The sequence below is a fragment of the Pongo pygmaeus genome, chromosome 16, assembly GCF_028885625.2.
Source record: "Pongo pygmaeus isolate AG05252 chromosome 16, NHGRI_mPonPyg2-v2.0_pri, whole genome shotgun sequence".
Lineage (NCBI taxonomy): Eukaryota > Metazoa > Chordata > Mammalia > Primates > Hominidae > Pongo > Pongo pygmaeus.
The window spans coordinates 29,461,590-29,468,394 of NC_072389.2; the positions used below are offsets into that span (position 1 = coordinate 29,461,590).

Genomic DNA, 6,805 nt, shown 5'->3' on the forward strand with positions numbered 1-6,805 from the left:
TATTTCCAGCTTCTCGGTGGGAGGTGGCTGAGGTGGGAGGGTCACTAGAGCCTGAAAGGTCAAGGTTGCAGTGAGCTGTGATGGTGCCATTGCACTCCAGCCAGACAACAGGGCAAAACTCTGTCTCAAAAAACAAAGCAAAACAAAAGGCAAAAGTTAGTTCTTTTGAAAGACTAATGAAAAAGACAATCTGTCTATATTGAATACGGAAAAATAAAAGAAGGCACAAAGAAACATTAGAAATGGAAAAGGTGCCCCTGATCTGGGGAGAGAGGGGCCTGGCTGGTGACACCCGTCTCATACCAGCTAGGGATGAAGAAACCACTTGCTCATCCCAGCCTGGCTCCTGGTCTATGCCCATGCCTGGTTCATGCCTTGAACATATCAATTGCTGGAAGAAATTTTTTTTAAAAAAATAGAAAAGATGATATAACTCTTGTCCTACAGGGATTTAAAAAGTAAAAAGATATTAGCAACAGCTTTAGATAAATAAACTTGAAAAGTTAAAGGAAATACACATTTATAGAAAAATAGAGGTTGTCAGTTAATAAAAATGACATAGAAAGTATGAATAGTTATATGATTTCTCAAGTAACTGGATCAGTAGTTAAAAGTTTCCATCAAAGACCAGTGGAGCACGGTGGCTCATATCTGTAATCCCAGCACTTTGGGAGGCCTCGGTGGGTGGATCACCTGAGGTCAAGAGTTCGAGACCAGCCTGGTCAACATGGCAAAACCCCATCTCTACTAAAAATACAGGTGTGGTGGCAGGCACCTGTAATCCCAGCTACTTGGGAGGTTGAGGCAGGAGAATTACTTGAACCTGGGAGGCGGAGGTTGCAGTGAGCCAAGATCGTGCCATTACACTCCAGCCTGGGTGACAGAGTAAGACTCTGTCTCAAAAAAAAAAAAAAAAAAAGTGTTCCATCAAAGAGAAAACATGATTTGAGCTCTTCTGAATGTTTACCAAACTCAGACTCTGGGATTTCCAAATTCTAGAGAAAGAGAGTGCTTCTGATTTGTTTTATAATGTTACCATAACCTTAAGAAGCCAAAATCAGACAGAAACAGCATAAGGAAGGGAAATTAGAGTCAAATCCCAGGCATCAAAAAAAGATAATGCGTCCTGATCAATTTGAGTTCATTCTAGGAAGGCAAGATTGAATAAAATCATAAAATCAATTAATGTATAAAACAACAAACCAGAAAAAAATCTTCTATATTGTTTAGAAAAAGTGAATTTACCAAAACCCCACAGAGAATAATTTTACATAATATAAAATGCTGAATGCTTTTTTTTAAAGGTGAATAACAAGAGCACAATACCCATTACTACTATTACTATTTAAAATTGTGCTGGAGGACTTAGGCAACAAAAGAGGGAGAAAATATTTGAGGAATAAAAAGGAACAAACAAAACTAACATTATTCAAGAGCATTTAGCAAGGCTCCTGGAATGAAAAGCAAGATACAAAAATTGATTCAGTTTCTATACACCAGTGACAAAGAGAACATGCTTTTTATGAAGATATAATAGTCTCAAAAATAAGAAATACTCGGGAATAATTTTAACAAAGGATGTCTGAGATCTTTATGAAAAACATTAGAAAACTTTTTTGAAAGATGTTTTTTAAAACCCCGATAAATAGATGTTTGTAAACTTGAGTTCTCAATATCATAAACATGTCCATTTTTCCCAAATTGATCTACACATATAATGGAATGCCTATCAAAATTCCAGCAATTTTCTCTTTTTAATGTAGATTTTGAGAAGCTGGGTTTGTTGTTGTTGTTTTGAAACAGGGTATTGCTCTGTAGTTCAGGCTGGAGTGTAGTAGCACAATCATGGCTCACTGCAGCCTAGACCTCCTAGGCTCAAATGATCCTCCCTCCTCACTCTCCAGAGTAGCTGGGAACACAAGCGTCTGCCATCATGCCTGGCTACATTTTTCATTTTTGGTAGAGACAAGATCTCGCTATGCTACCAGGCTTGTCTTGAACTCCTAGCCTCAAGCAATCTTCCCACTTCGGTCTCCCAAAGCGCTGGGATTACAGATGTGAGCCACATGCCTGATCTTGACAAGCTGATTCTAAAATTACAGAAAAGAGCAACGGCCAAGGATGTCCTTGACATTCCCAAAGTAGGAGAGCCAGGCAGGGAGACTGATGAGGGACTTACAACATGACAAGTGGAATAGAGTGCATAGCCTAGAATCAGACTCATTCATACCCAGAACCCTGACTTACCACAGTCATTGCTGCAGACCACTGGGAAATAAATGCTGCATTTGATTAAAAAAAAATTAACTGAACCTCTACTTCTCACCACACACACACATTAAAAGTGAGGGGTAGGTAGATTAAACGTAATTAAATGTGAAGAGCAAAATGTAAGTCTTTTAAAAGACCATATATGAGAACACATTTATGACAGAGGACAGGTTGACAAAACATGCACACACACACACACACACACACACACACACACACACACACACACACACACACACTACAGACTCTACCTGAAGAGACACATATATTACAATTGAGAACTGATTATTAAAAGACATCAAACAGAGAATGAATATATACATCACATGACACGTTATGTATCTACAAAGGGGCATGGAGACATACATATACCACAAAATGGGGCTGATATATCTCACTATCATATATTCTGGATATAGCACACGGAATACAAAAGAACTCCTTACAAGTCAGGCATTTCCTGCAAAACAAAGCACATGAGGGCTGGGCGCAGTGGCTCACATCTGTAATCCCAGCACTTTGGGGAAGCCAAGGTGGCTGGATCACCAGAGGTCAGGAGTTTGAGACCAGCCTGGTCAACACGGTGAAACCCCATCTCTACTAAAAATACAAAAATTAGCCGGGTATGGTGGCGGATGCCTGTAATCCCAGCTACTTGGGAGGCGGCAGCAGGAGAATCGTTTGAACCTGGGAGGTGGAGGTTGCAATGCCACTGAACTCCAGCCAGGGTGACAGAGTGAGACTCTGTCTCAAAAAAAAAAAAAAAAAAAAAAAGGAAGAAAGAAAGCACACGGGGTCAATAAACAAATAAACACATGAAAAGATGTTCAGCCTCATAGGTACCTGGGAAAACACAAGCTGAAACCACGGAGGCTATCTCTTCACATGTCCCAGACTAGCTATGACAATGTCAAGCATGAATAAGAACACGAGCAGCCAGTCCCCTGGGTACAACTTGCGCAAGCATAATTGTTATAACGGTCAGCAATTTGGTAATGTGCATAACCTATGGGCAAGCAAATCCATAACTAGATGTACGAACTAGAAACATTTTGCAATTTACATGTCAGGAGTCACATATAAGAGTGTTCATAGCCCCACTTTATGTGAAGGCAAAAAACACTGAAGACAGTCCAGATAGCCATCAAAAGTTGAATGAGTGGATGTATTGCAATGTATTAATTTAAGGACTACTATTTAAGAAAAAAAACAAATGAGTTAATTACTCCAACCCACAACACCTCAGTGAATCTCAGGAATTAGCTGAGGAAAGAAATGAAATTGCAAACAATATAAGTGGTGTGCTTGAATTTATATTGGTTAAAAACATGCAAAGGTAAGCAATGCATTATTTGTGGATGCAAATAAAATTAAGAGCATGATAATCACACAATTATGCACAGGAGTTTCCTCTGACTCTGGAGGCTGGGAAGGGGAATGAGGTGAGAGCAAGAAGAGCCTCTTAGAAGACTTTTCAGGTATGGTTCACCTTCTTTCTTTGATTTTTTTGTTTGTTGGTTTGTTTTGTTGTTGCTTTTTTGTTTGGTTTTTGTTGTTTGTTTTTGAAGACTGAGTTTTGCTCTTGTTGCCTAGGCTGGAGTGCAATGGCGTGATCTCAGCTCACAGCAACCTCCACCTCCTGGGTTCAAGCAATTCTCCTGCCCTCAGCCTCCAAAGTAGCTGGGATTACAGGCAGGCACTACCACACCCAGCTAATTTTTTGTATTTGTAGTAGAGACAGAGTTTCACCACGTTGGCCAGGCTGGTCTTAAACTCCTGACCTCAGGTGATCGGCCCACCGCAGCCTCCCAAAGTGCTGGGATTAGAGGCACGAGCCACCGTGCTGGCCTCACATTCTTCTTTCTTAAACCAAGTTGTCCGTACATATTTTTTTGTTGTTGTTATTATTTATTTCTTAGAGACAGGGTCTCACTCTGTCACTCAAACTTGAGTGCAGTGGTTCCATCCATGGCTCGCTGCAGCCTCAAACTCCTGGGCTCGAGTGATCCTCCCACCTCAGCCTCCTGAGTAGCTGGGGCTACAGGCATCCACCACCATGCCCAGGTAGTTGGTTTTATTTTTCTAGAGATGGGGTCTTGCTAGTTTTCTCAGGCTCGTCTCAAACTCCTGGCTTCAAGTGATCGTCCCATCTCAGCCTCTCAAAGTGCTGGAATTACAGATGCAAGCCACTACATCCAAACATAAATTTTTATTATATATAATTTTTGTACCCCCATATAGATTTTATAATACTGTTTTTAAAATGTTTTATCTTCAATTTAAGGACAATTAAAAACTTTTTATAGAGTAGCCAGGTTTTGGCCAGAAATACCATATGGTCTTTAATTCTCAATAACTGGGTGAGAAATATCTCCTGATTAAACCAAATGGGTAAGGAATAAAATGAATCAAGGGATGCTGGCTTTAAATTTTTAGTTTTTTGATGGAAAACAGCAAGGAAGCAACTTCCTACTGATCATCTAGATTGAGTAATGTCCAATTAAATAGAATGTAGCTAAAAATAAAACTTCACCTATGATTATATAATGGTAGATTGGTACAAAGGCAAAACTGCCCTGCACAGGGAACTTCAAACCTACCATAAAGTTGCAAATCTCTTCTAAATTAACCACTGAAGGAACTCCTGAGAACTTGTTTGTAAAGTGAGGTTAAAAAAAAAAGTTTGTAAAAATTGTGTGTTGTTAGGCAATTCTATCATTTTCCTGGTCCGTGAAGTGACCTGAAAATTATGTGTTTTGACAGAGGGTTATGGAGCTGGCTTGGTTAAGCATATAGTAGTTTCCTGCTAGGTGGCAAGCACCCCCTTCTAGGCAATCACTGCCAGGTTCACCATCACAACAGACATGACCTGGGGTGACATCAAGAATCCGCAAGTCAGCAGGCATCCTCAAAGCTAGGGAAAACTGTCTGTATGCCAGAAAACATAATGACAGTGTCACGCTTCTGAGCCACTATGCCTCCCCAATGGGGAATAGGAGACAGGTACTACCAGCTTGCTTATCCTGGGGTTAGAGCCTGTCTAGGTCTTTCTTGGGAGGTTCACTTTGGGATAAGTCACACTTCGGGTCATCACAATTTACATATTTCATTCTGATGAAACAGCCAAAATGAATATTGCACCATGTGTTTTAGGGAGAAAAGGATACAAAAGTTGTCACCTGCAACTTAAGTGGTGTGTTCAAAGGTGGGGGGGAGAAAAGTTGTTGACAATGGCCGACTGTAGCCCTATGTTATCAATGATTCAGTAATAAGAAGTCTGATTTACTGAGCATTTACTATGGTCTTTCTTTCTTCTTTTCTTTCTGTCTTTCTTTTTCTTTTTTTTGACAGAGTTTTGCTCGCTCTTGTTGCCCAGGCTGGAGTGCACTGGCACAGTCTCGGCTCACCACACCCTCCGCCTCCAGGGTTCAAGCGATTCTCCTGCCTCAGCCTCCCAAGCAGCTGGGATTACAGGCATGCGCCACCACGCCCAGCTAATTTTTTTATTTTTTATTTTTATTTTTTTAGTAGAGATGGGGTTTCTCCATGTTGATCAGGCTGGTCTCAAACTCCCGACCTCAGGTGATTTGCCTGCTTTGGCTTCCCAAAGGGCTGGGATTACTGGCGTGAGCCAGTGCGCCCAGCGGCATTTACTGTGTTTCTAGGCACAGTATGAAATGCTTTTCACAGATTTTCTCATTTTCAAAAACATCCTCTAGGGAGTTGCTTCTAAATCAGGAAACTATTGCTCAGAGAGACACACAGACATGGTACAGATCACACAGTGTTAGAAGCAGGGGGCCAAAGCCCATGCTCTTAATGACTCCACCTGCCAAGACTTAGGAAGATGATTCTGCCATAGGTTAAACATATAGACCAAGGTGGTGGAAACGGGAGTCCTGGAATAAACCCTCACCTTTTGGGCCAAGTGATTTTCAACAAGGTTGCCAAGACCTTCCAGTGAAGACAACAATGGGTAATCAAAAGAGGGATTGGCCAGAAAAGATGAAAGTGCAAAGATCAATAAAAAGTGATCCTGGTAGAAGTGAGATCTGAGTTGAAAGCAGAGTTATAAAAGAAATAGCTGACCTTGGGAATGTTGACACTGCCGTCATGCAACCAGGGAACTGAGTGAAGGAGAATTTATTCTCATGAATTAAGAAAGTGGCTGTGACAAAGAGGAGGAAGACACCCCAGAAGAAGTGACTCCAGCAAAAACTTTCTATATTATAGGAAGCCTCATTGAAAACAAAAGGAACAGAATGCAGGAGGTGCTCCCACAGAAAGAAGTATGACACATCGCCAAGGGTTAGAAAAGATGCACGCTCCCTACTGTAAGGGATGCGCTGAGAAGGCACGAACTGCTCAAACTCTTCTTAGAAAGGTGTTGTCTTCTTTTTTTTTTTTTTTTTTTACAATCAAGTAAAACACTTTAATTCTCAAAGTTTCTAATGTTTCAAATCACAATATGCTATATAAGTAGTAGTTTTACTAGTTTTTAATTTCCCTATGCATTTATAACCCGCAATAGGAG

The 6,805-nt window shown here is 40.7% G+C and overlaps 1 non-coding gene across 1 annotated transcript; it reads left to right on the forward strand.

The window, feature by feature from the left end:
* The first annotated feature begins 252 nt into the window (after positions 1–252).
* LOC129014905 (small nucleolar RNA SNORA48) lies at positions 253–387 on the forward strand. Its single transcript, XR_008494426.1, has one exon. It is a non-coding gene; the product is annotated as a small nucleolar RNA SNORA48 (small nucleolar RNA).
* Positions 388–6,805: the final 6,418 nt, after the last annotated feature.